This window comes from Jaculus jaculus, chromosome 17, assembly GCF_020740685.1.
Source record: "Jaculus jaculus isolate mJacJac1 chromosome 17, mJacJac1.mat.Y.cur, whole genome shotgun sequence".
In the NCBI taxonomy this organism is placed as follows: domain Eukaryota; kingdom Metazoa; phylum Chordata; class Mammalia; order Rodentia; family Dipodidae; genus Jaculus; species Jaculus jaculus.
The window spans coordinates 52,210,819-52,217,837 of record NC_059118.1 but is presented as its reverse complement, the minus strand read 5'-3'; the positions used below and the strand labels follow the sequence as shown (position 1 = coordinate 52,217,837).

The following is a 7,019-nucleotide window of genomic DNA, read 5'->3' as shown; positions in this document are numbered from 1 at the left end:
AAGCAAAATTAGTAATACAAATGCAATCCACAACAGGAAACATAATTTTTCTCCATAGCCATTCTGTAGAGATGTGTCATTTCCAAGTCCCAGTAGAAAGAATGGAGTCACTTCCCAATTCTGTTGCTACAATATGCCTGTAAGCTGTCTTACTTCAAAACAGAAGCACATTTTCAGAATGTTTTACTGAGTAACAGCGCTGAAGGTAATTGTTACAGGCTCTCAAACTCTGTATTAAATGGTTGCATCTTAACTATTTATACAGATCATTGGTCCAATAACATGAAAATAGAGAACAGCATCTGGAAAGTTATCTCATCCCATGTGCAGAGATAAATGGGTTAACCATTCTTCCCAGTATTTCTGAAGGCAAGTCCTTGCTTATAGTGAAATATGATGGAAATTCAAGTGTTACTTTTTCCAGGCTACTGCATGAAAAGGATGCTGAAGGCCATCACTACACAGCACACTGCGACATATGGACTTTTTCATTTACCAATTCTGGCACATTTCCAAAATAGCCCCAACAATCCAGTCTTATTTTTGTCCGAGACACTGGGTGTCAAGGACCGGATGTAAGCACAGGTACATATAAGCAGCAAGATGACGGTCAGCAGACTCTGGAAATTGAAAATGGCAGACATAGTGACGCCGGCCGAGCCCCAACCACATCACCCTTCCGGGCCCGCAGTGGAAGCCACATAACCATTTTTAAGGTAGAAAAATAAGTGTGTACTCTAGAAGGAATATTGAATTTGCATGCAGTATCTGGAATGCTCAATGAGGAATCAGGCCACTTAAGGTGTGTGCTACCACACCCACAACTTGAAGTAAAGTCTATACACACCCTTTCTTAACCTGTAAGGGTAAGAATAAAGGTAATCTTCCACTTGATAAATCAGGAGAACAGATTGCCCACTGCTAGAAGCTTGGCCATACGGAGGTAAACTCAAGTCAAAATTCAGACATGAATCACTTTTGGAAAAGTCCTGAATCCATTTTACCCATATTAGGCTCTCTGATCTATAAATTCCCTGAAGTTGATCATCAAAAGTATTCTTTTCAGGTGGGGGGGGGGCTGGAGAAATGGTTTAGCAGTTAACATGCATGCCTGCAAAGCCTAAGTACCCAGGTTCAAGTATCAAGGTCCTACATAAGCCAGATGCACATGGTGGTGCATGCATCTGGAGTTGGTTTGCAGTGCCTAGAGGACCTGGCGTGCCTATTGTCACTCTCTCTCTCTCTTTCTCTCTGTCCCCCCACCCCCTCTCTGTTTCTAATAAATAAATAAATAAATAAATAAATAAATAAAAATGTTTAAGACAGTGTTCTCTTTTTTTTCTTTTCTTTTCAAGGTAGGGTCTTGCTCTAGCCCAGGCTGACCTGAAATTCACTATGTAGTTTCAGGGTAGCCTCAAACTCACAGCCATCCTCCTACCCCTGCCTCCCAAGTGCTGGAGTTAAAGGTTTGCACCACCATGACTGGCCCAAAAGTTTCTTTTCCAGGCTAAGTCGTTCACACCTTTGATCCCAGCTCTCAAGAAACTGAGGTAGGAGGATCATCATGAGTTCAAGGCCAGCCTGAGACTACATAGTGAATTCCAGGTCAGCCTAGGCTAGAGTGAAAGCCTACCTTGAAAAACCAAATAAATAAATAAATAAAAGTATTCTTTCTACAACATACCCACAGTTCTTGGCTCCTATAATAGGGAAGGCCTAAAAAGTTGAGGAATGGGAAAAATGAAAATAGGGTTTGATTCAGGTGTCCCCCCATAAACTTAGGTGTTCTGAATGCTAGGTTCCCAGCTGGTGGAGATTTGGGAATTAACACCTCCTGGAGGCAGTGTATTGTTGGGGATGGGCTTCTGGGTATTATAGCCAGTTTTCTCTTGCCAGTGTTTGGCACACTTTCCTGTTGCTATAGTCCACCTTATGTTGGCTAGAGGTGATGTCCACCCTCTGCTCATGTCATCATTTTCCCTGCTATCATGGAGCTTCCCCTTGAGTCTGTAAGTCAAAATAAACCATTTTTCCCCCATAAGCTCCTCTTAGTCAGGTAATTTCTGCCAGTAATGTGAACCTGACTGTACCAGTAATGTTGGTACCAAGAGTGGCATTGCTGCTAGACACCTGACTGTATGGCTTTGGCCTTTTGGAACTGATTTTCAAGAGGAATATGGAAGGATTTAAAACCTTGGTCTAAGAGACACCTTGCAGTGCTGTAAGTACAGCTTGATGGACTATTCCGGTCAGAGTTGCAAGACCTGAATGCAGTAAGAACTAAAGACTGTGAGGTTTGGTTTATGAGGGTGAAAAGGAGCTTTGCCTGGATTTGCTAGAAACAGTTTGTGGGAGAGGCTTGCTGTGATGCCTATGTCCTGAGAAACTGTGCAGGGTTGCTTTGTGTAGAAATGAACTGGTATGTACAGAGGAATATGGCACGGAAAGAAATCTTAAGGCCCAAACTGGTGCCTGTTCAGCTGCAATTATATGAGAGATTACAACCTTTGAGATTGGGCAGCTGACCTGCACTGGGACAACAGAAAGAATGCAGTTTTCTGAAGGGACCTGAGTGCTCAAGGAGTGTCCTGTTCTTCAAAGTCTGCTTTATTCACCCCTGGATTAACCAATTGGCATCCTACCTGGTATTGTGGAGTATGAGAAATGCAGGAAAGAGAGGGTCGTTGAGGTTGCAATACAGTCTTGTGTTTTGGAAATGGCCATGGGCAGTGTGAAGCAAGATTGCCTGCATGGAGACCTGATAGAGCCATGAGGATGAACCATGGATTGCAGTGGAAACCCAGTGGAGATGTTGGAACCACAAATGGCTGCTAAGGAAAACTGCCAGCCCTGGATGAAGTTTTCGAGGACTGTAGTAGCCTAGCTGGAGGGGCAGAATTGGAACTCCAGAGACTTGTTGCTGGTTGGAATTATCGGACTTGGATATTTGCCACTGACTAGAGTTGTTGGACTTGAAGCTACAGAGTTTGATGTTTGCCATGGTTGTTTTAAATCTTGTTTTGGTTGAATATTTTTTTGCTATGCCCAGTGCCATCTGCAGTATAAATGTTTATTCTGTGCCAGTATGGGTTTTCTGGGGGCATTTTTTGGTATTATGGCTCAGTTAAAAGACCTTGGATTATGGGGATGTTTGGACATCACTGGGATTGATAAAACTATGGGGGCTTTTAAAGTTGGACTGAATGCATTGCATTTTATATCATGTATGGTTATCAGTTTATGAGGGCCAGGGGTGGAATGTAGTGGTTTGATTCAGATATCCCCCAGAAACTTAGATGTTCTGAATGCTAGGTTCCCAGCTGATGGAGATTTGGGAATTAACATGCCTCCTGGAGGTAGTGTATTGTTGGGGGCGGGCTTATGGGTGTTATAGCCAGTTTCCCCTTGCCAGTGTTTGGCACACTCTCCTGTTGCTGTTGTCCACCTGGTGCTGGCGAGGGGGTGATGTCCACCCTCTATTCGTCGTCATTTTCCCTGCCATCGTGGAGCTTCCCCTCAAGTCTGTAAGCCAAAATAAACCTTTTTCCCAAAAGCTGCTCTTGGTCAGGTGATTTCTGCCAGCAATGCGAACCTGACTGCAGCAGGGTTCATCTACACCTCCCACTTATTTTGGCCAAATATAAGCATGTTTATTCATGCGAATGCTTATGAAAAACCCAAAATGAGACAAAAATGAGATAACCATAGTTTCCAAAAAGAGCAGGCTTTGGGTTTCCTGTTCCTCATTAATCTTCAACTACCAACACCTAAGAAAGAGCAGCGGATTGTGTGTGTGGATTGTTTACTCCTCTGACTTACTATCTGGCAAGAGTCACCTTTGCCCCCAAATGACCAGAAATTAGGGGCCTGCAGGGGAAAGCTTTTGCTATGCATGAATGAGGACCTGAGTTAATACTCAGCACCCATGTGAAAAACTGGGCATGAGGCTGGAGAGATGGCTTAGCATTAAGGCATTTGCCTGGAAAGCCAAAGGATCCGGTTTGATTCTCCAGGACCCACGTAAGCCAAATGCACAAGGGGCCACATGCATCTGGAGTTCGTTTGCAGTGGCTGGAGGCCCTCTTTTTTATTTAATATTTTATTTATTTGAGAAAAAGAAAGAGACAGAGAGAAAGACAGAATGGGCATGCCAGGGCTTCCAACCATGCAAACAAACTCCAGATGCATGTGCCCTTGCCGCCGTCCAGTCCTGGCTCGAAGGAGGGTCCCCGAAGAGAGGTGTGAAAGGGAGCAGCGAAATAACGACTCGAAGTCAAGTTCTGGTGCAAGCTGATAGGCTAATGCAGAAGGCAGCTGAGTTTTTCCATCTTTCTCTTTCTCTTTCTGCCACCTCTCTGTTTCTTTTTTTAAAATTTTGTTCATTTTTATTTATTTATATGAGAGTGACAGAGAGAGAAAGAATGGGCGTGCCAAGGCCTCCAGCCACTGCAAACGAACTCCAGACGCGTGCGCCCCCTTGTGCATCTGGCTAACATGGGTCCTGGGGAATCGAGCCTTGAACCAGGGTCCTTAGGCTTCACAGGCAAGCACTTAACCACTAAGCCATCTCTCCAGCCCTGTTTCTTTTCTTTTTTTTTCTTTCTATTTTTTTTCTTTTTCTATTTTTGGGGTTTTTTTTTCTTTTTTTTCTCTTTTTTTCCCCTGTTTCTATGCCTCCATGCTTCTCTACTTCTCTGCTGCCACAGCTCTTAGCCTCAGTCTTTTATTTTCTGATCATGTCATGTAAGAACAAACTTCAAGAAAGGTACAATTTCACAGAATTTATAGAAACATTTTGTTATTCCTTTTCATCAAACAATCCCATAATTATTCACCTCAAGTAAAGTCGTCAGGCCCCTATAATGATTAACTATTTTCACACTTTCCCCATGTATGTGTGGTCAAGCACTTGTGATTTCCTGAACTTCTAGTTTCAATTACTATATTAAAGGTGAGAAGCAAAACAACCACAAATGGGGCTTCCCATCATTAATCACTGACCCAATAGATCTATTTATCCCTCAATCATTTATTTTGAATTTTCCTTTCCATGTCCCTCCAATACTTAGACTTTTGTCCCCCGATTGAACTCTTTCTGACTTCGGTTGTTTTTCTGTAAGGATTCTTGGTAAAGAGTCAATTGCAATTGCCATCATTTAGAAAAATTAGTCATAGAACAATTTTTACATTGTTCCAGGAGGTTCATTGTTTCCTCCTAAGTGTACTGTACTCCATGCCTGACTTCCTTTAAGGTCTTTAAAGAAAACAATTATCTCCAACCCATTTTCTGGTTTTTCCAATTCTATGCCAGAGCCTCTTTCAGATACATTGACCAACACTTCACTAACACCAATTTTTACTGGAAAAGTAAACTTAGAGATTGAGACGCCAAGTGAAAGACAGAGGAAGACAGACATTATACAGAAAACCACAGATCTCTGTGGCATAGAGAGCCAAAGATGTTTCTATAGAGGGGCCACATTGGGCTTCAAGGAAGAGACAGCTGGGCTGGAACTGTGTCAAGCAGCTCTTCAGTGCTCGATTCCTCATGATCCTGAAATGGCATGCTTGCCGTCTCCGGCATGCCCCCTTGCACATCTGGCTTACATGGGTCCTGGGAAATTGAACTGAGGTGCTTAGGCTTCACAGGCAAATGCCTTAACTGCTAAGCCATTTCCCCAGCCCTCTCTTTCCCTCTTTCTCTCTCTCAAATAAATAAAATATATTTTAAAAAACTGGGCATGGCATGAGTTCGAGGCCACCCTGAGACTACAGAGTGAATTCCAGGTCAGCCTGGGCTAGAGTGAGACCCTATCTCAAAAACAAAACAAAACAAAAAAAACCCAACAACAATACTGGACATGGGTCATGGACATGGGGCACACGTATCTGCACACACACACCTATATACTACACATACACCAAAATAAGTGAACAGAAATAAAATACTTTTTAAAACAATTTTTTGTTTATTTATTTGCAAGGAGAGAGAGAGAACGAGAATATGCCAGGACCTTTCGCTGCTGCAAACCTTGTGCATCTGGATTTACATGAGTACTGGGGAACTGAACCTAGGTCCTTTGGCTTTGGAGGCAAGCACCTTAACCACTAAGCCACCTCTCTAGCCCCAAGACACTTGTTTTTTAAAAGATTTTTATTTATTTATTTGAGAGAGAAAGAGGCAGATAGAGAGCGAGAGAGAGAATGAGTGCACCAGGACCTCCAGCCACTGCAAATGAACCCCAGACGCGTGCACCCCCTTGTGCATCTGGCTAACGTGGGTCCTGAGGAATCCAGCCTCGAACCAGGGTCCTTAGGCTTCACAGGCAAGTGCTTAACCGCTAAGCCATCTCTCCAGCCCGACACTTTTTAATTATTGTTTTCGCCTATCTTGTTCTCCCAAAGAAAATTCACGATTGCCTGAAGTGAAAATCTTGATTTAGTACAGCTCTTTCCTCTCTCGTTACAGGCAGCAGAGTTCATTGAGCAGAGCATTTAAACAAATATAATGTTTAGTTATGATGGTTTTAAGCCAAATCTATAGCTTGATATGTCCTAAGCCCTCAAGAAGGCTCACCTTATCTGGGTCCATTATAAAGTCAGTTGGTTTTCATAAGCTACCAAAAATATGGCTGTTCAAAACCAAAGAGAAAACCACAGACATTAATTACTTTCTGTTGTAGTCAGCTTCACGTTGCTGGGGTAAACCTCCAGACCAGACAGTTTGCAGGAGGAACAGAATCTATTTCAGGCTAACAGAGCCAGGGGAAGTTCCATAATGGTGAACAAGAGGAAACCCACTACCAAAGGCAAGAGCAAAAACCAGCAGCCAAGCAGCAGGGAACCAGGCAGAGCTCAGGCTGCTCTCTGAATTCCTTAGGCTGAAATTCCAGACCCACTCCCACTGATACCTGAGGGCTGGACCCCATGATCCACCTGCCCACAGTGACACCTCCTCCAGCAAGGTGGCTGGAGATCCTATTGGGGGACATCCATTCAAATTACTACACTTTCCAAAT

The 7,019-nt window shown here is 43.3% G+C and overlaps 1 pseudogene; it reads right to left on the bottom strand.

Annotated features, from left to right (window-relative positions):
* Positions 1-212: 212 nt before the first annotated feature.
* On the bottom strand, positions 213-656 carry LOC123455615 (annotated as a pseudogene).
* Positions 657-7,019: the final 6,363 nt, after the last annotated feature.